The 20,073-nt window shown below is 39.7% G+C and overlaps 1 protein-coding gene across 8 annotated transcripts in view; it reads left to right on the top strand.

The window, feature by feature from the left end:
* The window catches only part of SEMA6D (semaphorin 6D), a 225,955-nt gene that overhangs the window by 106,221 nt on the left and 99,661 nt on the right, over nt 1-20,073 (top strand). The window contains exon 3 of one of the 8 annotated variants that reach the window (XM_066559187.1): nt 5,486-5,523. The exons of the other annotated variants lie outside the window; for them this stretch is intronic. The gene's annotated coding sequence lies outside the window, so the exon portion shown is untranslated. The remainder of the gene's footprint in view (nt 1-5,485; nt 5,524-20,073) is intronic. 8 annotated transcript variants of the gene reach the window in all.

Consider the following 20,073-nt stretch of genomic DNA (forward strand, 5'->3'; position numbering starts at 1 on the left):
TTTCTATAATTATTACCCCATTTTCAGAATAGTGTAGGTAAAATATCAAATCTGTTTCTCCCTCTGATCTCTATTTATATATGTCTTGTAAAACTATTGGAAGAAACAGATAATTAAAATAGAAAAAGCCATGTATTTGCTGCAGCTGCTGGTGTATTGAGTCTTTTGAAGTTTGCTTTAAGCAATTATATCTGAGCACTTCTTTCAGAAGCCTAAGAAATAACATAGAAATTTCTAAAATAGTTTTGTTTTCTGACTCTTTCAATTATTTGTAAATACTATATAACATTATAATGAGAGATTAAATGTTAATTCATGTAGCCTTTGAAAAACAAATTTTAAAAGGAAAAAGGATTACCATGGAAAAAAGTAGTGTCCTGCCTTTTTCCCTGTAGCCTCCAGCATGTCCAAAACAGTGACTTTTAAAAATACTATTTTTAATTGGGTTTTATGGCTTCATTTAACGATTTGATTTGCATTGTAAATGTGGGCATCTCTTAAATAGTAAATATATATTGGATCTCTTCAAAGGTAAATATATATTGCAGAGGTGTGATTCAGTGTTTTTGTTATTACTCTGCACTCAGGTGTGTGTATTCCCTGAGCATAGATTAGCCTTGTAATGGGAGCTCCTGATAGCTGCAGCCATTTGGCAAGTGATCCCATACTAGAGAGGAGAAGTAAGGGCAAAGCTGCACATGGGTTGTACTGAGTAATGTTTAGCAAATTTTCCTGTGGTATTACTGAAACTCTAGCTTATAATTCTTAAGGCAAGATCTACGCTCCATCACCAAAAGCAGTGAGGTGTGGTAGTGAATTGTGGTTGGGATGTGGGAGAGAAAATCTGTGGCCCAATCCAAGATAAGAAATAGATCATAGCCTGACAGGAGGGCAGCTCTTGCTACCTAATGAAGCTGCAGTTCCTAATGAGCTTGTCCTCCTGAACCATTGAGGATAATGGATCTATGCAATTCTGGAGTCCTTTCCCCATTTCACAGAGCCCAGGCCCAACTGGGAGGCACTGTGACATTTAAGGATGACTGCCATTTTCCATTGCTGACACTTCAGTTAAAATGATTTGTCCTTGTGTTTCTTATTTTCCATAGTAATCACTGTCATAAGTCTGTGTCCAGTGGCATTTGACTGTGAAAGTGACACCCACACCAGGGAATATGTCTGGGAAAGGAGCAGACAACATGGCAACTGTTGCTAAAGTAGCATCATCCGTGGTGAGTCTCTAGTACTCTACCACAAACATGCAGCATGGGCCAAAAATTCAGCCTGTTCAGGGCCTGCAGCTCACCAGGCCACTGCTGGTGTGGATTTGGAATAAGGTGTTAGGTAGTGGTCCTGTCTTCCTTACCACCTGTCTGATCAGGAGTGCCAGGTGGGATCTCAGGTACCCTGTAGGACCTGGTGGTAGGGTACAACAGCACTTGCTGCTGTTCATTGCCTTTCTTTGGGTAGGCTGATGGCTCCTTGATACAATTGGCCTCCCAGCACAGCACAAAAATCACAGCATGGATGCCACAGGTCTTGCAGGAACTGCTCTTCGGATGCTATGTAAGAGTTTTACAGGAACTCTAATCTGGCAGCACCCAAAAATATTCATTTTCCCCAGTACTCGCTTTGGCTGCTGTTGTTCCTGCTGTGACTATAACCAACACCAAAACCTGACAGAGCCTGCACCTGCCAGCTCACCATGCAGCACAGAGAAAGGAGTAATCCCAGTAAAACGTTGTTTAAGAAATTTCTGTGTCACTTGTGCAGCTCCCTGGATGTGACAGAAAAGACTTAACAGTGACTCTAGCAAAAAAAGATATACAATTCAATTTCATGTTATTCTAAGGAAGATGGATGATGAGACTACCTTAAACTTTTGGAGTGTCTATAAAAGAGTATAAATAACAGCTCTCTGGTCTGTTTTAAGCCTTTTAAAATTTGTATCAACCACAAAGATTTCTGTAACAAACAAACAAAAAAAATCCTTCCAGCAGAGAAACTTCTGTTGCAAGTACTCAAAAATAGATCCGTGCACTGAAATTTCCAAATTTGAAATTTTATTTCCATCACAAGGTTTTGCTGTGGTTTTTTTTTTTTCTCTCTCAGAGGAAGCTTAATAATTAGACACTCTGCTAACCTGTAAGGGCAGGCATGGTGTGGGAAGGTGGCTCTTCCAATGCCGTGGGTGACTCCAGGAGATGGAGCTGAAGAGCAGCAGGATGAAGGAAAACACCGTGACTCGTCAGCCCGCCCACAGACAGGAGCGGTGCCTTGCGTGAGCCCTGGGGCTTTAGTTTAAATTCAAAGTGTTTTTTCTGAGGGAGCTACCCATGGAACCCCACATCCTAGACCGCTTTGTTGTGCACAGAACCACTGCTTGTGTGGCCCATTGTAAAGAGCAGGACCTGTGTATTTTTAAAATAAAGGAGAAACATCATCCAGTTTATTACCCAGTCCAACTAGCAGCTGTTTTGGGGACAGTACAAGGACAGATATAAGAAGGATGATGTTGAAAATATGGTCAGTTTTACCTAGGGACACTTTTTTCCCAGGAACATGATGTGGTCTTCAAATATTTCCTTTAGTCCAGCTGCAGAGAATCCTGGGGTACAAAGACTTCATGTAGCCAAGGCTTCCTCTCACCTGTCACTCGTGGGGAAAGAGACACTTGTGAATGTAAATCCCTGGATTCAAGTCTTGAGAAGCATAAACAATCCAGGAGTGACTGGGTCTTGCAGCCTTATAAGTTCCCAGAAATCAAAGCTTGAGTTTATCACCAGGAGCTCTTACTCTTATTTTCATTTTTGCCTGTATCATAACATCCAGATGTCCAGCAGATACACTAGTGCCGTGCTGGCATTGATAGGTAAGGAATCTTTTTCTGAACAGAAGTGGAAACAGCTGCTCTGTAATGGTTCTGAGTTACCTTGAAACATGAGCAGAGAAAATGCAATGTGTCTCTTGCCTACAAAGTCCCTCTGAGGCTTTAAGTTTCAATCAAAAGGTTTTACTCTCCAAAAATTACTCCTCACTTAAAAAGAGGAAGGATGCCCTTTGCTGCTTTTGCCTAGAGCCCAATAACTTCTGACATTCCATGGCAGCTGTAGTGATGCTCTTCTTAATGCAAAGAACATCTGGGCTGCCTGCAATTCTGGGAGAGAAGTGTCAAAAGTGTCATAGACATCCTTGAGCAAAGAAGGATCTTCACTTTTATTACACAGAAGTGTCAAAAACAGCATTATTGAACATCAAGTTGCAATTTGGCAAGCAGAATGTAAGTCTGAATAGATGTGACAAAACCCCTTCTAGGAAATTGCTACTTAGTGTTATTTTTTTCATCGTTCAAAATTAGCATTTAAAGGAAAAGCACAAATGGGGAGCCTCTAGGTAACCCTGACAATGACAGATCCCAGCATTCTTTTTTTTGTGCTTACTTCACAACCTCATTGCTGTCCATTGAGTGACTGAGATTGATTAGATCATTGTCATCATCAGTGAGATGCACTGCATTGATCCAGCCTCACTCACAAAGCCAGCTCATGTGACACAGCTAATTTGACATAATTGAAAGTTCCAGCTCCAGAAGGTCACCAAGCTGGACTCAGGACACTAGTTATCATTTTATCCTTGGAACAGGGTCAACTCTCCTGAGAAACACGATGGCTTTTTGTCACACTCTTAATTGTTTCTCCATGGTTTGTATAGGATAAACCCAGGCTTTCATACTTTGATTGAATTTTTATCGTGGACAGAAGATAATTATCACCTCTTAATGCTAAATATTTTTTTTAAGTCAGATTGAGCTCTTTGTACTTAGTAAAGTACAATTCTACTAAGAACAGCTTTACATAAGGACAGAAAAATGTCTTTAGATAGGGATGGCACTGTGAGACATATCATGAAGTTTTTAGCTTCCAAAGGAAAATATGTCACTAATTAAAAGTTTGTTGGAACAGTGTTGAGCTGTGTTCCTCTCTTTGTTACTACATCCCTCTTTCCCACCTTCCCCTCTTTTCCCATTTTCTGCTGTTCTGTTCTGAAGTTTGATTGCTGCAGTTGAGATGTCGGGCTGAACCAAGTTTGAGATTGTGGAGTTGAGTAAACCCAAAGGTCAGGCACAGTCAGAGAGCAGAGGAGTTGCAGAAGGACCTGCAGACAGGCATCGAGCCTGGCTTGTCAGCTTCTGAGCACTGCCAAGGGGTGCAGCAAAACTCCTTTGAATAGGGTCCTGGTGAAAGGTTGTGCCTTCAGGAAAATGGCCATCAGGCCATTTGCCTCATGCTTTAGGATGCACACCAAAATCCCATACCACTTTCAAAGATTTATGGTTTATTGTAAGCAGTGCAGTATGAAAATGCTTGTGTAAAAATTCTTTCTCTTAGAGAAACACTGAATGTTTGGAAAAAATTGGTTCTTTTTACTCAACAGAATTCAGTGGGCAAAGCTAGGAATTTAAGTAGGTCTTACAATCTGTGTCATTGCTTTGTTGGCCCTCTGCTCAGAATCAAATTAGCAGCTTACCCTTTATTTCTTTCCTCGTATTTGCTGTTAAAAAGTCTGCCTATCCCAAAAGCTCCCATTGCTTCCTATTCCTAATGCAGGTCAAAATGCCAGCTTTCTAACAGTGAATGTCATGTATAATTTCTCAGAGAAAAGATAGTGCTTGATAAAATCTCTGCAATTGTTTCTTCTTGTTTTTTGTTATTCATATTCGGGTTTTATGTGTTCTCAGGCTTTGCTGGTTCCTCGGGTTTTTGGTAGTGTTTGTTTGGTGGATTGGGTTTTTGTAATGGAAGCTTGCCTTTGGTCATTCTGTAAAGCAAGCAGAAAAGGAGAGGCACCAAGGTGCTAAAGTATGAATTAATAAAGGCAAAGACAGCTGTGGAACTATTGCGCGACAGGGGCTTGACAGAACTTCTTGTGATGAATTATTGTATCATAATTTCCAAGTTGGTCAAAGTTGATTTGTGGGGAAGGATTTTCACAAACCTAGCAACAAAGAATTAATACAAGTTTGGCAATACATTTTTAATTATGATTAACAAAACAGTGAGTTAAGGTACCTGGTTTATAGAAAGACCTATAGAAAGTAAATATTGAATTTTTCTTTTAAAAATTTTGTATTTTGATGTATGCATAGAAACAGGTCGTACATCCACATTAAATACATAACTCTCCAAAAACAGAGGTCTAATGCAGGCCAAAGGTAAATGACAAGCAATAATTGTTTAATCTTTTGTAAGTCTTTCAAAAGTTTCATCCTAGCAGCTTTTAAAACATAACTTGCAATCGACAAATCTCACTATCCCACTGGGCTGCTATTTATAGTATCCTAATTTTCAAAGAAAGCAAATCAGGCAACTGTTTTTAACATGAATAATATTGCTCCCAGCACTCTGTCTCCAGCCCACACATTGTGTTTTTTGGCATGATCATGGCAATTAAAAAAAATAAACAGCTCCTTTAATTTTTTTTTATACAGCCGATGCTGACACAGCTGGCAGAGAAACTCAGTGAAAGGTAAACATTCTGCTCAAAATGTAATCTAACATATTGTTGTGTTTAGTTGTTAAAATGTAATTTTCCTGAAAGAATATTTTTAAAGTAAGTTTTGGTGGTTTTTTTTTTAATAGAATTTCTAGTATATTGAAATCTGATTACAAGAGAGATTATTAGTCTTTTAAAGCAATAGCACTTGTGACACTGGATATTCAGTCAATGGCTTATTTAATTTTTAAAAATATTCTTAACAAAAATCAGGAACAAAAATTAGGTATGATGCTTTGTCCTTCAGCAGAATATAATAGTCTGAGCTAGTAAAATCAATTTCTTTTAATAAAATTCTGTCAAAGCAGGAAGTTGAATAATAAATGTCTTCAACTATTTAAAGGGAAGAAAAAATCTAACAGAATTAAGAATAGTTTCTGATTTGCTTCAGCAACAAAAAAAGATTGTCTAGTTCCATATAGTCTCATGCTCATAGTCTGACCTAATTACTACGAGTATTTATGAAATGAGATTATGGAATGATAAATATTTCACTAGAGAAAACACAAGAACATATTTCTTTTAGGCAGGGGACGTAGGTAAGTAATTATCTGTCACACATGCTCAGAAGTTCTCAATGTACTTTTATTTTTAAAAATCACGACTTTGTATCACTGCTTATGATTAGGATGCTGTAGTTCAACATTTTACTCCCTGTTGGAGCCAATGCAGAGGCAGCCCAGCAGAGCTGGGTGCACGTGGGACTCGTGTGCTCTGCACGGCTCAGGAGGATTCTGAGCAGCAGCTGGGTGGTGTCTGTGTTGCAAAAGCCACCTCTGCCCCAAAGCGTGACCTGCTGCTCTTGGGACAGCCCTGTGGGAGGGGTGCATCAACACACAAGTGCAGGAAGCACTCAGGGTAAGTGCTGGGGAAACTCGGGGGTTTGTTGTGGCTGCAGTCACAGCAGCTCAGCACTTACTGAAACTCCTGGTTTGCTCACCTGGTGAGTAAGAGCAGGAGATGTGCTGCTCTGTGCTACCTGGGCAGTGGGGCTGTGTCTGTCCAAGCCATCAGAGTGGCCCCCATGATCTGGTGTTCCTGTCAGCTGGCCTTCAATTGTTCTTAAAAGGAAATTTATTAAAGATCCACCTTTTCCTCTCACTGATAACCAGTATATCCCTGGTATCAGGATCTTCTAACTCCCAGTTGTTTCTCCTTCTCTCAGACTGAATGGTAAAATGGGCAGGTGTGCAGCAAAAGAGGTATCTGCCTTTTATAATCTGTAAATTGCCTTCTGGGTACAAAGTTGGAGTGTATGGATTTAAGCTTATAAGAGCAACTGAACAGTCATTTGTAATGTGTATAACATGAGGTGAAGAGAAGCATTTAAAGTTTAGAGCAACCTTCAGTAGAGAAGAAAATTGTCTGGTGACTGCTATTGTTGATCTTGGAATGTGTTTCAGATGTTAGGTGTGGACTTTATATCACCCTCGGGGCACTTAATAACAACTAAACGAGCATTAACTGCTGAAGTCAGTGGAGTTTTATCAGTGTGAATCCAGGGGCATTGTTGTCTTTGTCTTGTCACAAAATAAGTTCAAAATAATGGTGCAGAAAAAAGAGTGGAAGAGAAATATTCTGAGGTGTGTTTCTCCAGTTATTCCATCCTGTTACACCAGCACATTTGTGAACTAAACTTGTCCTGTCTGATTAGGAAAGATGTAATGCAAATTATTTCAATTGAATAGAAAACTCTTTCTAGTGAAAATACAATTAAAAGAGGAAGAGAACTTTTACAGGATGGTGCTAATCCTGGTATTTTTGTCTAACGAGGCTTTCAGCAACCTGTGCATTCTCTATTCATGGAGATCATCATACCTTATTATCATAAAAATAACAAAAGCCCAGGAACATGATACATTTGTTCCATAGGAAGGCTCAGTTGCCCTGATCTGATTCTCATATAAGAAAAGCTGTTTCAATACAACCTAAACTGTTAGAGTATGGGTATCTGGAGGTGTCCCCTATCGGGTTTTCTGTTGATTCCTATTCTGAGTAGATATGCCCCACACAGTGTTGATGCTGGTGCATTTGAGAAGAGTCATACCCTTGCTGTCCTTACTGAGTTTCAGAGCAAGCTCTTTGCCAAATGCAAAACCCAAACATGATGACTAATAAAGTGAACTGTGTTGTATGTATACAATATGCCACAGACCCTCCAGAAGCAGAACAACTGGAAGTTTGATGTGCCCCTGTCTGCTGGTGACAGCACCTTTGGCCAGGCTTTCAGAACCATTGATACCTGTTTGTCTTCTCTCTGCTGATGTTCTTAGCAGCACAACAGGCCTGCCCACAGGGAAAGGTCATCTGTGCAGGGCAGAGTCCTGTGAGCAGATCAGCAGCTCCGCCTCCTCCCTGATAGTTCCCAGTGAGCAGGGCTGCCCATGATGGACAGCAGGCTGTGCTTTTCAAGTGTAGCCCAAAACCAACAGGAAAGGAAGCTTTATGCAATGAAAAAAATCAGTCTTTTGTAGTATACAGCAGTGTGATGATTATGGACTCCAAATCAGACCCATGTGAAATGAAGTTGTTGATGTTAAGCACAAAAATATCTGAGATAATTTTACATCCATTTGAAACAAAAGCAGAGGGGGGAACAAAAATGGGAAAAAGCAAGGGACCAATATTTGTTTAAAAGAAAAAGACAGCATCTGTAGAGAGAAAATTATAATTCTAGAGGTTTTTTAAGACTATTAAAAAGAATAAAGAATAAAAATATAGTGAGCTGGAAAGAGCAATAAAATCTATAAACATTAATTCATGGCCAGTTTTTTTGAAGTATATGACATTTTTTTCCACAAATCCACTAACAAGGTTCTAAATATGAGTGAGAATAGCAAATTGCTTTTTCCATCTCTTGGATCTATAGCTTCACCTCTACACTTGAATGAAAACATTAACCATCAGGCAGATACTTATTTCTTTTGTTTATGCTCAGCCTCAAGAATTTTTCAGCTGAAATCAATAATTAAAATGTTTAATAGCCATGATAAGTGTTATAAATGGAACTTTGTTAAACATAGATTATACATACCTACACACACACATATATATATATTTGGGGTTTATATATATATATGTATGTATGTATATATATGTATGTCTTAGATATAACTAAGATATTTATGGCTAGATTTTTTTAGCCAAGTAATAGAATTTCAGAGGAGAGTCAATGTTTAACTACATATTTGCTCAGTATATGCTGTATTCACTGTGGGTATTATTCAAACAGTGGTATTTTTTATTTTCTTTCCATAATAGAAAGCAATCCTTTTTTTTTGAGAAAAACAGATTCACACAGGTTTTATTTCAGGTGCTACAGAAAGCATGGGCTTTAGTGTACAAGTTTATAAAAGATTATAGGAAAAATTATTGCAGGAAGTAGAACTCCTGATGCAATGAGAATTTTGAATATCCATCTCTGATTAGTAAAATATAACTCAATACCTATCCAAGATTACCTATGTAGTTTTAGATATGCATATGGAGCAAGATTTGGGTGTATATTTGAAAAGAGAGAATGAGAGTTTGAGTCCATGTTTTGGGTAGAAGAGGGATCCTGGGCCCCTACACAGTCCTCTGCCATAGAGGGGCAAAGTTCAGTAGACCCCCACCTCTGTTCCTGTTCTTCCCATGGCTCTCTGCCCAGGAGCAGTTCTGTTGGAAAGGAATGAAAAGATGGTTCTTAATTGTCAGGCTCTTGGCATTGCAACACTGAATTGAGTGAAGTAGGCTTAAAGCTTTTGGAAGCTGCAGCACCTGTATTTTTAGACATCCACAGAAATATTGATCTGATGGGATTTGATTTTTTCAGCTTTCCCTTAACAATTCCATGATACCAATTACTTTTTCCTGATGAAACAAAAAACAGTTTCCTCTTTTTGCTTTCTCTGAGTGTGTCTATTTCTGAAGTGGAGCTGAACATCCAGTTCTGAGGTGCTGGCCCAGGGTGCCACTGTTCCAGCTTCCTGCTGCTTTCCTTTGTGTCCAGCAGCAGTCTCTTAGTGAGAGTCAGTGACCTCTGCTGGGTTCTCCCTCCCAGCCACAGGACCTAATTCACAAAGCAAAATAGTTCAAAATGCTGTGTTGCCCCCTTGCTCTTCTCCTTACACCAGTTGTTCTAGCACAGGGTTCTTTATCCTCACATGATCACTATTTTCACTCTATAGCTCTTCAAATAAAGTGCCTTAGTTTAATGAACATATGAAAAGCTCTTCTTCTCTGAATATCTCCTTCAAGAAATGTCTGCTGTGATACATGGGTAGTCACACACAGGGACAGCAGGGGTTCTGTGATAGCTAAAATCAAAGATGGAGATTTTTTGTTAAAACCTTTCAAATTATTTTAGAATCATTAAACTGTGAAACAGCTATTTTGTTAGCTTGCAATTTTTTCTATATATAACGTTTATTCCTCTTCATCATTCCTTGTATTTGCTCCTCCTAGCTATTTTTTGCATGTTGCTTCCAATAAAAGTGCAAACTCTGAATAAGCCTCAAATCTTCTTGCTCACTGACCTAGCACAGTAAAGCCAGCACAACATCCCATCCCTGCAAACAGTAATCAGCTCTCCCAAAGAAAGCATCAGCAAGGTAAGCAATGCCCTTCTCAGTGTGAACAGTCACCAGGCACTGGTGTGGTTTGTGCTGTCATCCAACATTCCTTAGGAATTACATTCTGTGAACTAGACTTTATTCTGCATTTCTTAGAAAAAACAAATTAGTCTGTAAGCCAAATTCATGTATCCACATTTTAAAAGGGAACTGTTTATTTGAGTTTAAACACTCTGGGTTTTGTTTCAAAAGTGGAGAAAATCAAGTCAAATAGGAAAGCCATCATTATCTATCTGGTATAATAAACACTAACAACAAATTTCTAAAGGCTCTCCAGAACTAACAGCTATGTGCCCCCCATTTTGTTCTCATTTATGGCACTGATAGTACCCAAAAAATCCTTACAGTTCTTTGAGTCTGCTTCCTCAGAGTTGTGATCAGAGCTGGCCTTTTTGTTTTTATTGATACTAACCTGACCTTACCAGCTAAAGTTTCTGGCTGTCAAGGAGCTCTTCCAAGTTTTGCAAAGGACTGGAAGACCATTGTACTTCTGCAGTCCAAGGCACTCTGTAGTTGTGAAGTAACAAGGTTAGGATTTTGTGTGTTTTTTCACTTAATTGCTAAAACATTTATCCAGAATGCAGGAAAAATATTCATACTGTATGGAAACTGAGATGAGTGCAATTTTAGATACTTATTCCCTCTTTTTTATGTCAGCTATGTCAGGGTTAGTGTAGCAAAGGGAAGTGCAAGGCTGGTAGACTCAGTTGTATTTCCAGAATACTGTGTACATTGTATGCAGCCTGGCATACAAGCAAAAACATCTCAAAAACAAACAAAAGCAAAATTCTAACAATAATTAATAATTCTATGCTAAAGGACAAAGGCTGGTGTCTGGTGAAACTACAAGATAAGAAGGATACTGAGCTTCTGCTCTGCCAGATGGAGAGAAGATGGGTTTTGAATATGTCATGGCTTTCCACACTTGGCTTGGAAAGTGCAGTTCTGTGTTTGAAACAGCCAGCTTGCCTGTGCCTTCCTATGCCAGAGTCTCTTTTGACCCTGCTCAAAAAGGAAAACATTTATTAAATGAGAGATAGAAGATAGGACCTCAAAAATATGGCCAAATATATGATAGTCTAAGTATATAATGACTGTGACAGGAACTCAGCAGCATAAAAAAGATCCTTTTTTTTGTTTTCTGGACTTGGTACAGACCCTGGAAATGGGATGGTTAATCCTTAACATGGGTGCCTAGTTTTGAGATGCTGTGGTAGGAAGCAGCTCCTTCCAGCCTAGTTTCATTTAGGTTAGCCCACAGGGACCTCTGTGCCCATAGAGCTGGACTATTTCTCATCTAGAAAAACTCAGTAAAGGGGAAGGTGTTCCATACAGGGCACTGGGACTTTTCATTACTACAGTAATACAAATAATCCATTATATGGAGTCTTTGAAAAAAAATGTTTGACTGTATGGAGCAAGTAATGGTGTTTGAGGTACCTCCAAAGGGGTAGTCAGCGGGTGAGCCTTGAAAAACTCAGCTGCTTTTCTCAGCAAGTTTCTGCGTTGTAAACTGTGCCTTTGTTTTTTGTCTATGTGGGCTGTGATGCCTTCAATTTCCCCTTGATGTATGAATGAATCCCGTGCTTCACAACAAAACTCAAACTGGACCTGGAAAAGCACAGAGGGACAGAAGAAAGAAGGGAAATGGAAAAGGTTGTTTTAAATATCCACACCACTAAAGCTGGTGAAATTATCTGTGTACAGACAGGATGATTGTGTATTTGCTCTTTGTGGCCATTTGGGGAAGCTGAAGCTTGAGGGTGTACTTGAGGTTGGATGGGTGGGGTTTTTTTTTGTTTACTAGCACCTATGTGTATGAGCAGTGGCAATACAAAACAGTAAAAATTATGACCAGTGACTCACTGACCAGAAATGTCTGATTTGTACTGTCTCAAGCTGTGCAGACACAGAGCACGAGTGACAACAGAGAACTGTCTGTAAAAGTTCAGAGGCAGAATTTATGTGCTTGCATCTGTCAAGTCACTCAATGCAGCAGCTAATTCAGGTGATTACAGTAACCTAATCTTGGACAAACTGCAAGAAAAATGGGCTGAAGACCAGGCTGCCATGGCCTGGTGTATGGCAGGAGCAATCTGTCCTCTCCTCATGGGGAAAGAAGGATGCTACTTGCCTTGCATCTGTGCATTTCCTGGCTCCTAATCTCTGAGGGTCTTTTAACTGTCTGGTTATCCCATAAGGAAATGGAAAAGAGGGGCTATGTCCTGTCTTGCCATTGCATGTCTGAATGAGGGAGGTGGGGCTGTTCCTTGGGCTCAGTCTGGCAAGGCCACACAGGACAGTGTGCAGGACAAGCTGCCCTTCTCCTGTAGGTTTCCAAATTGTGAAACAGAACCCAGCTGTACTGGCCCTCAGTTTGTCTAACAAAGTTGTGTACTATAAATGGATTGGCCAGTTGTGACTGGAACCACAATCCTCAGAGAACCTTTCAACAAATCTGGTTTGAGTTTCAAGTTGCAGTGAAATATGAAACGAGGTGGGTTTCATGGGGTTTCAGGTTTTGTTGAAAACGTTTCAACCAGCTCTAGTCAGTAGCTGTTGCTTTTTCAGTTTCCTCCCTCTAACATGTCTCTGGTATTTCTAGTTGAATATGCCTCAGATTAAGTGTTAACAGGAAAAGGGTTGGAAATACAGCCCCTAAATATGGCTCAACTCACAGGGAACTCAGGGTACAGAGGATGCCCTTTCCTTATTAAATTCTGCTTTTGGTCCCCCTTCTTGTGAAACCGTACCAAAATTTCATTTTTGTGTGGAGATTTCTGGCCTGCTTTGCTCGCTGTGATAATAGCACTATAGATCACCTCCTAACTGGCTGGGGCAAGTGGAAAAGGAGCCCTGCAGATTCCGTTTGGCAAGTGCACAGCAGACCTGGAGAAGCAGTCAGATTCCCAGCTGGCGGCAGCCGGGAGAGCGCTCTGCGTGCTGCCGGCCGCGGAGCCGCGAGCAGGGAGGGAGCTGCTCGCTGCCCAGCTGGCAAGGGGAGCGCGGGGCCTGCAGAAGTGCCTGCTCTCCGTTTGGCTGCCCAGGTTGAGCCAGAGGCCAAGAAATGAGGTTCAGTTCCCATTAGCCTGTCTGGTTCTTGATTTGCTTCCTTTAGTTAAAAGAGGCAGAGAATACTGATGATGTTTTGCCAGGCACAGGATTGAAGCTGAGTGGCATGGAAGAATAGAGACTTAAATAAGCACAGCTCGCTGTCTCCACTTGCTTTTGTCAGTTCGTGTAACAACCTTGCTGCCAGCAACCTTCCTTGAAAAAGAGAGGAAAAATCCAGGGTCACTGGGAGGTGATTGTGCAGTTCTACGTTTGGTACTTAAGCTTGTTTTAAATTATTACAGAACCATTTAAATTGGTAGAAATACATTGTTAGCCTAAGCAGTGATGTTTTAAATATTTAGGAAAAGATCACTAATTTAGTGATTCCTTCCCAGGTATATTGGAAAATATATTTAGTAGTTCATGTGTTAAAAGGTTATTTAAATACATCACAGACAATTGAAGTTTCATCTCCTCTGAAGTCTTATTTGTATTATATGAATTCTTTTTAATACACAGCAATTATGAGAGGGACAACAAGAGATCTTCTGTTAATGTGTGGCTAGCGCCATTGTAAAACCTGATTATTCATTTTTTCCCCTCATTGCCTTTAGTTATTCCTTTGGAATTTGTGGTCTGTTTTTTAAAAATCATTCCTGATTTCTGTGCCAGCCTTCACTGGAGTTTGTAATAACATACTGTAATTTAGGCAGCTCTGAGAAGGTCCCATGTGTAAAGTTATCTGTGTAGCGCCTGCATGATCAGAATCCAAGACAGCCCCAATTTCACTGAGTGCAAGATATTAACATTTTAAAATGACTTCAGATCCATGATTCAGTAAAAGCCAGCAGAACCTGGACTTCAGGGCTCCCTGCACTGCAGGCAGTAGCACATCTGTTGCCTCACTTGTAACAGTGCTAATAGCCAAGACTCTGGCAGCACATACTTCATCTGAGAAGCTCCCAAAGCCTTTGGAAGGTATGAGCAGCCTGGGCTGAAGTTTGTGCTGGTGCAATTCCCTCTTGGTATCTGAATTGGCCACTGTGTTTCATCCAGGACATTCACAGGTGCAGCTTTACATTCACATCTGGTCCCAGTGTAGAGACACCATGAGATGCTTTAGAGTTTTACTGTCGATTTTTTGCAGGTAACACCCATCCACATACACATAGCCAGTGCTCTTTTTTTATTTGAATCCCCTTTATAGTCAGCATACTTTGAAACCAGTCTCCCAGCCTCATCACACCCCAGCCAAGTCCAGGGCCATGAATGGACTCACAGATGTAGGGACTCTGTGGGCACTCCTAGTCCATCACTAAATCTGTCTAGGGAAAAATGTGTGGATCTAAGGATGTCTCCAAGGTGCAACACAGAATTCCAGAAAGATGGAATCCAAGCTGGTTCAAGCACTGCAAGCAGTATGACCAGCTTTCTCTGGCAGTCCCTCTGGACTCTTTATTCCATGTTATTCTAGGCCTGTGGGTCCTGAGTTGGCTACTAGGACCTCATTCTGGGGATGAGGTGAGAAGCTGAGGCTGTTCATCAAACCCCAGTGTCCTGAAGCAGCTGATCAAGGAAAGCTGCTCAACCAGGTAGCACCTTCTGAGCTATGGAAGGGTATTTCAGGGAGCCTCAAAAAAATAGTGCTGGATGTGACTAAGCAGAACCAACAGATAGGTAATGTTCTCACTACTAAGTTATGTGTAAGAAGGGCAAGTAATACAGTCCAAAACACGCACTCTTGTACCTTCATTGACCCTCATCAGTATGATTTTATTGAAACACACGACATCCATGAGGAGCATGAGCAAACTGCCCTTTGAAAGCATTTGAAAACCTTTTTTCAGGAAGCCAGCTCCAATGACATTTGAGGAGAGAAGAATACATTACCCTGTGCTCTCTCGCTGGGAGCCAGTGTCCTCGCAACACAAACACAGCACAAGAAATTCCAGGGGAATTCATTCCAGGTTCACACTTTGCATCCCAAGCTGGATTCCCCCACTGCCTTGGGGAAAGTGGGTTTGTAAAGCTCAGCACATTCTCAGTGTACAGCTCACTCACAGAAGTAAACATATATTTGCCTTTACTGTTGCAAAGTTCCACTTTTTCCATAATCAGTTTTAATCATAGCACTTATAAGTTGTTTCATTTTACTTTTTTTTAATAACAGTTGATTGCCACGTTATATAGGCAATAACCTATAAACTGGAATTGCTTTACACTCATAAAGGCTTAAAATAGCAAGTCTAATTTGTTTATTAAAAAGTGATAAAAAAAGACAATGCCCCATGCTGAGAATTTGTACACCACCTTTCAATTCTATAGTACATCTTTATAGCTGTGTTATAAACCCCTCATAAATGGGTTTTGTAGTAAAAGTGCTGACACAACTTTAACTATAGAATCTTGAACAGCAGCAATGTAATAAAAGATCAAACTGTGATGCTAGGTTATAAAGAAAGAATCATGATATGCAAAACAGAGCAAAAGGTTTACAGTAGTAATGGATCCTAATACAAAGATACTAAATATTGATGAAAGAAATAATCTGGAAAAGTTTCAAACTAGCCTTTGGAACATTTCTCATTTGACTTTGGGGCTGTTGGTGTGCATTGTTTGGGTCCAGAGAACAGCTGGTGCTTAACTCAGTCTGGTGGGTTTGTGTTGCCCCATTTTGGCATGAACAGCTGACTGTGCATGAAGGACACTCAGTTTGCACTGCAGAAGAATCAGTGAACTGGTGACCTGAGAGAAATGTGCTTTTTTGCGGGGTCTTTAGTGAGACAAATCAGGTGTAAGACATTCCTGCAGCAATACAAGCTGGTTGCTGTCTATCCATGCTCTTGACAGCAGCTAAAAAGCACCCAAGTCAATAGCAGATGTTTGTGTTTCAAGAAAATCCTTCTGGGGTAGCATATGCCAAACAAATTTTTACTATTGCCTCTTATTTTTCAGATTAAAGGTCTGTGAATTAGTGGGATTCGTGAGAAAAATTACAACTTTAGCCAAAGGAAGATACCTAGCAATTGTGTGTTTTAATGGAAATGGTTGGGGGGCACTTGTGGAAATGTTCAGACTATGTCAAGTCACTCTGTTGTTGTTCAGCTTGGATGTACCTGTAACATAGTTTACCTCATGCAGCTGAAAATCAATTTGTTCTCTTCAATTCTAAGCTACCTCTCAAATTAAGCTCTATAAAACATTTCAAATAGAACAAAGAAAGCTGGCTGAAATAGTATTTCATCTTCTGAAATAAGGGTTTGTCAAAGCCAGTTGCTTTACACGTGGCCAAGGAGAACAGTGCTCATTTGAAAGGCTATTGAGAATCTGAGAGCTCATAAGTTCAAGTCCATCTGCTGCAGACTTCATGCACTGCTAGCTATTACAGTAGCCTGACAATAATCTCAGCATCATCTTTTATTCCAGTCACAAAGGGCTGTCAAAAACCAAATAGTAAGAATTACTATAAACAGCAATGATTCAGTCTCAATGGCAATGGCTCTCTATATTCTAGCAGTGTAATCTACTGCTCTACCCTTAAATTGGATATAGCATATGAAGTCCGTCAGCCATGCAGAAAGTGAAAATGTATATTGTCAAGGCCTTTGCTGTCTCTGAAACTGCTGATGAAGAGTCACAAAAGGAGTTTTAAATGCCCTAGAAGAAATTTCAAGTAACATTAAAGTCACAAATAGCAAATTTGACAACTCCCTCTGGACTAAGAAATCGCCTTCAAAAGTTTTATATTAGCTTCATGCATCATTGTTATAATTTATTAATGTACAGTTTTTAGTTTTTCAGAGTGCATGGCTGGGGAATGGTAACTGTAACTTCTTTTTCATGATAAACAGCTGTTGAAAGATTTGCCAATATTCTCTCCTCTTATAATTCAAAAATGCATGCATTGCTTTTCATATTTCTGCTTCCCCAAAAGCATAATAAGATACTATATTTATGATTTAATCAATGAAACCTGTTCTCTGTGGATATTACTACATTGTTTAGTTTGCTAATGTGCATAGTTGCACCTGATCTATTAAAAATCAGATATCATGGCTGCATTAGGGCATTCGCTATATGAATGCCATCTTTAAGGCTTTGGCTTTTTCAGTATTCAGTAATTCTCTGGCAATTCCTATTCATCTTTGATTACAATCTCAGGAGCCTGGAAGAAAGAAACAAAATTGATAGGCAGTAAAAATACAGAATTTTGAAAAGGTCACCTGCTAGCAGGATTAAAACTTTGAATCCACCTGCTCATTATAAAGAATGTACCAAACACAAAATGGCATAACTTGAAACTCTTCTTGCAGCAGCAATTGGTTTATGTGACTACCAAATGTCATTTACCATTTTTATGGCAGCCTGTGTGCAGAGAAATTTCTGCCCTGGCTGGCTATTGAGTATGCCAACAGCTGATGCATGTGCTGTTCTAAGGAAGGACATTTTAGATTGTCCAGCCCCTGTAGCTGCTGAAATACTTAATTCAGGTCTGGTCCTGCTCCCTCCAAGTACAGCGTCTGTCTTGCTGGTTTGCATCCGAGTTTCTCCATGACCCATACATCTCTTATTTCCAGAGCCCATAGTCTGTCCTTGATCTTTTGTTCATCCCTGAGTATCATGACAACTAAAAGGCCATGGTGTTGTTTCTATGAAATATGTTAGAATTATGGGATCCTTAATTTAACTGTACAGCAAAACTCAGCTCTGGTAATATTTGCCATATTCCTTCAAAAGGAAAGTGTTGTTCAGTTAGAGGCCTGACTGAAGTACTTTAGAAGTTAATTAAATGTAATGATCTTCTAAATATTTATTATAGTCAAATTTTTCATTTGACCTTAAGCAACTCTCAGGGTAGATTCAGGTAAATGGCAAGGGGGAGATCTACAATTTTCTATTAAATTCCACCCAAAGTATTGCAAAGGCAAGATAGCTCATGTGCTAGATTATTCCTTCTAAGCTCAATGAGAAATTCTTGATTTTATTTCATCTTTTGTGTCCCAGTTATTATGAACAATCTGGTTTTTGGTAATAGTTATTTGAAATCCTTATCTGTGTTGCTGAAATAGAGTGCTATAAGTGGCAACAGTTGATCCATGGTACAGTGTGATTTAGTTACTGATACAGAAATGTAACACTTTTCTGCTTCCTTGCATCACTGCACATAACACTTTCTGCTTCCTCTTGTGCCTCCCTCAAGGATGGATTCTTGTACTCTTGCAACCCTTTACTAGTGAAAGGAAGTTCAGGAGGTAGCCCTGAGGATTCTGCAAAAACCCTGGTTTTTGTCAACAAGCTCACATTGCCCTAAAGATGGACTGAAATTTATCTGTATCAGAGAAGGGTTAGAGAAGAAGGCTTCAAAAGATAACTGAAGGAGAAGTGGAGTCACTGTGCAATGAAAGGTGAAGTGGGAATGTGTGTGAAATACAAAGAGTGCCAAATATTTTTCATTCTTTATGGTCTTGTTTTAAATACCTTTCATTTTGTGATACCATTGCAAAAAAAGGAAGGTGGAATAGCCCCCACTTTTGGGCATTGACACTAAGTCATTGTTCTATTAGAGCTGTTATCTAATATTCTGGCCCTAGGCTGTTCCAGCACATATCATTACACTGATAGTGGAGAACAAGGAAAGAAGTCATTTTGGCTTCCCTTCTGCCTAAATGTTTCAAAATGTTTGCCCAGTACCTTAGATCAGCACAGTAACCACAGCTATCTTAATAATTACCCAGGGACAGATAAACTAAGGACACAAGCAAATGTTTGCTGTGTAGGCATTTAGGCAATGGTAAGTTATGATAAAATAAAGAAATATTTTGTTTTAATGACACTGGCCTCAGGAATTGCTGTGCACCCTGCAAGTCCATCCTCTACCTTTTCCCTCATCATAGTGGGTCAGGTCTACTCATTAGGAACATACAGTCAAGACATTCTGGCATTTCTAGCCAGAGTTCATGTTCTGTTTACACTGGCTCAGTTTTGACATAATCCCCTTGATTTCACTGGACCAACAATGATTTAAACTGAACAGATCTTCCAGGAGCTTTTCTTCACATCAGGGATTGGAAATGTGGCAAAATGTCCTTTAGATCTGCCTGGATGTTGCATCCATTAACACTCTCTGATGCAGCAAGTTTTGACTTTACTGAGAGATTAAAGTGAGACAGTGGGAGAAAGATACCACTTGAACTTTATCATGACTTCTTTGGGACTGTGTCTTGGGTGATGACTACCCAATCTGAACATAGCATAAAGATCATAAAGGCTTTTAATTACATTTCTGTAAAGCATCCTGCTCCAAAGTGGTTTTCTCCTGACACTCCAGCTATGTAAGAAATTAGTACTCTCTGTTTTCTTGAGGATATGGGTAGATCACAGAGAAGCCAGTAGAGCTACACAGCTGAATTAGGACTGTTTGGTATTTTGCTTTCCACATGTTCTGTCTGTTCATTTTCTTGGACCTCATCACTTTCTTTCTAGCATATGTCACTATTTTAGAGGGACAGGAAGCACAGTCTGCTTTGATATGAGCTCCATTCTGCCTTTATTTTAGAAATTGCTACATAACAATGGATACAAAAGAAATGAAGGCCATAATCTGTTCACAGTTGCAAATTAAGTAAAATCACTGAAATTTTTCATATAAAAGAAAAGTGGCTTTGACCCTATTGTGAAGTAGTAAAAAAATTACAGGAAGTGATGAGGAGGTTCACATACTTAGATGGCTGCCTTTTAACTGTAAGAGTCAAGAAAACAAAAAAATTGCAGAAAATCTATTTTATTGGAAACAGAATGACAATCTGAGCTCAAGTGACAATTCTGTGATGTATAAACTGAATTATTCCTTTACTGC

This window comes from Molothrus aeneus, chromosome 13 (assembly GCF_037042795.1).
Source record: "Molothrus aeneus isolate 106 chromosome 13, BPBGC_Maene_1.0, whole genome shotgun sequence".
Taxonomy (NCBI): domain Eukaryota; kingdom Metazoa; phylum Chordata; class Aves; order Passeriformes; family Icteridae; genus Molothrus; species Molothrus aeneus.